This window comes from Macaca fascicularis, chromosome 7 (assembly GCF_037993035.2).
Source record: "Macaca fascicularis isolate 582-1 chromosome 7, T2T-MFA8v1.1".
In the NCBI taxonomy this organism is placed as follows: Eukaryota; Metazoa; Chordata; class Mammalia; order Primates; family Cercopithecidae; genus Macaca; species Macaca fascicularis.
In genome coordinates, this window is record NC_088381.1 from 101636326 (window position 1) to 101640079 (window position 3754).

Genomic DNA, 3754 nt, shown 5'->3' on the forward strand with positions numbered 1-3754 from the left:
CCTCTCTCCTAGTCATCAGGCAGAAGCAAATATAAATCCCCCTGGAGGACATAATATATACCAGAGCATCACATTATCTCTTCAATTTTAAATACTCCATGGAACATTCAATCAAAATTAGCCATTCATATGGGTATGCAAAATAACAATGTGACCAAAAGTCAAAAGAAACAACAAACAATAAAAATAAACCTAAATGAAATCCAGAGAATGGAATTATCAAATACAGACATTAAGAATAATTCATTTGAGGAGTGAACCGTCTATATTGAAAATTAAGGGAAGTCTTCAAATTATAAAAGGACTGAATGGAAAAATTCTGTAGCCAAAGTTTTATAACTGAACTTAAACACTCAATGCATTTAACAGAAAATTAGATTATTTGAGGAGAATTCCTATTAGTAAACAGGTAGACAATATCCACAGTAAACTGCCAAGAGATGGAAGTCTAGAAAAACACAGGAAAGAGCATAAAGGTTATATGGGACAGGATGAAAGGGCCTGGCCTACATGTCATTGTCAGAGGAGAAACAAAAAAGAATGAATCAGAAGAAAAATGTGAGGAGATAATGACTAAGAATTTTCCAAAACTGTTTAAAGGCTTCAAAGTTGCAGATTCAAACCCAAGTACAATGAATTAAAATACATGCATGCACATAACATAGGTATTTGTAGTAAAACTGCCAAAAACCAAAGACAAAGATCAAACCATGTGAGCAAACAGAGGGGAAATAGACTTATTTCTTTCAAAAAAACAGTAATAAGATCAAAAGCTAACTTACCAACAGAAACCAGAAAAAACAGAAAAGAATAGTATCTCTTCAAAGTATGAAAAAATAAGTCTACAAATCTAGAATTCTATATCCAGTAAAAACGGAAGTAAAATACAGATATTTTCAGATGCAAAACAAAATGTGTCACCAGGAAACTGTACTAAAGAAACACTGAAACATTCTTCAAAAAGACAAATGACCCCAGATGGAAACTAAGAACTACAGTATGTAATTAAAAACAAAGCAAAGAGCAAATATGTTAATACATTTAAATAAATCTTGATTCCATGAAGCAGTAATAATAATATCTTGTGGGGCTAAGAACAGAGAAAACTAAAGCACACCATATACCATATATAAAGTACAGCATATACCACAAGTTAGGACGAGGATAAATGGAGTTAAGGTGGTCCAAGTTTCTAGCACTGGCAGGAAAATGAAATGTCAGTAAGAATCCATAGAGTATGCCTCACTTCATGGAACAATTCTATTGCTTGGAAAAGGTGCCAATATAGCAAAATTTGTTTTTGTTATTAAATGCTATTATAATATCACAGCTATGAGCTCTTACGAAGTCTTAACCACAAATCTCAAAAAAAAAAAAAAATCACATCTAGCGATACAAAGAACGTATTTAGATTACATGTAGGAAAAAAAAGCTTTTTAAAGAATATCCCAAATGAATCCTCACAAAAGAATACTACATATTAGACTGTGAGTCAAGAAAGAGAGACAATAATAACAGCTCTCTAACTTTGTGACCTGTCTTTTGTCCCTTATCCTCTCTGGGGTCCACCTGACTTAACTGCAGAGTGAGGTAAGTTTGCAGATGACCTTCAAAAGGAGAGGTTCTCCTATCTGACCTCAACCTAGCAGCCAGCTAGAGTCACCGATACACCCCATTCTTCATGGCTGGCCCACAGAGCATGCTGTATTCTTGCCACTATTGGGTCACTCTGTGACTGTGAATGACAGAGCCTCCTGCTCACTAAGAGCCTGTAGAGTGTATACAAATCTGTTGTGCTTGTTATTGTAACAATGTATTTTATTTAATATTACATAAATACCCAACTATGACAGCAAAAGAAGACTGTTGTTTCTTTGAGAACAAGGGTGAGTGTTTTGTAAAGATGATTACACAGAGGAGACTTGCTTTAAAAATTTGATGTTGATGACTATAAAACATTGAAGGGAAAATATCTCTCAGATTATGTCAGAGATTTGTACTTCTCTTTAAATAAACTAAAGTTTGGACAACGAAGACAATATTTGGGGGTGCCATTTATGCAAGAAAGATGATGCAGGACTATAATGAGTAGATTTGCACTTTAAAAAGCCTAGAATCTATATCAAGTCTATGTAAATTAGTACATTTAGGTGTCTTAATTTAATACAAAATGTTCTAGGTGCATATGCATTGGGTTTTTACGGCTAGTTTTTAAACACATTCTGTGCTTTATCCAACTTTTTAATTAAACTGTCTTGATCTTGTTAGATAACAAGGTTTCTTCTGTAATTTCATAATTAGGATTCCATTATAAGAATTGAACACAGTGATTCCAAGCCAGGCACAGTGGCTCATGCCTGTAATCCCAGCATTTTGGGAGGCTGAGGCAGGTGGATTGCCTGAGGTCAGGAGTTTGAGACCAGCCTGGCCAACATGGTGAAACCCTGTCTCTACTAAAAATACAAAAATTAGCCAGGCATGGCGGCGCACACCTATAGTCCTACCTGCTCAGGAGGCTGAGGAAGGAGGATCGCTTGAACCCAGGAAGAGGAGGTTGTAGTGAACCGAGATTGTGCCACTGCACTCCAGCCTGAGCGACAGAGCAAGACTGTCTCAAAAAAAAAAAAAAAAAAAAAAAGAATTGAACACAGTGGTCTTAATAGGCACCCAGCTTCTATAAAATCTCCTTGGCATTCTGAAATGGTTCAAAGGTTGATTCTTCAACCTCTGCTTCTGTGCTTTTTAATCACACTATCAGGCTTTTCAAAAGAACAGGTCGATCTGAGACAAGTAAGACCACAACAAGGACAAGCATCTGAAATGACTGGGCCAATGAATAGGAAAGCACTTTAACCTTTGGGTCCTCTCCAAAAATTCCAGGTCCCATGCTTGTCCCATTATTTCACAGTCACCTTTCGCTCCTACTAATGGCCTCAGTACCTTTAGATTGGATAGGAAACTTAGTAGAAACAGCATTACCTGTCAAATGACAAGACATAGATCCTCAAAATTAAAAGTGATCTTTGAGGCCATTGCAAGAAACTGCCTCAGTTTCCCCATGCTACTCTTCCTGTCCCAAAACACTGAAGTAGAGACAAATGAGATCCACAAAAAGTTTTTCATAAATTTTCTTGAGGTATTTTAAATGTTATCTGGTACCAACACATTTTAACACAGATGAATTAACCAAATACATAGCTGTGTTTGATGTAGAAATAAATAAGGGATGCAAGATGTAAATAGAATCAGAGTTTTCTAGCAGAAGGAGGGCTCACTCTTGTCAATGTCCTGGGGCAATCAGACACAAATACTGACTCACACTAACTAAAATGTACAGAAGGCCTGAGGAAGGCATCAGGGTGGCAATCTATTAATTTAAAGTGAGAAATAGAATTGTCACACAGACTGGAATTATTCAGGTTGGCATCATAATCTCTTTTTCTCCCTGTAGTCAGGGAAAACCAAATTGTAATCAGAAGCCACTCATTACCATGAGAAATCACTGTGAAAGACTCAGAAATATTTAAAATCTGTGTATTTTCTGCGTTCTCTCTCTCCATGAGCAGAACTTCACTGGAACCAGAAAACTGCTGCGAGGACACGGAATCAGGAAAGGGGGAGTCAGATGAAGCTCCTGTTTTCACATCAGGTGCACAATAAGAACACTTTTGCCTTTGGGACTGGAATTTCTGGAAATGTGATGGTGAATTGTCCCACTCCAAGGGACAGAGCTGGTATGGGATTTTTCAAAACA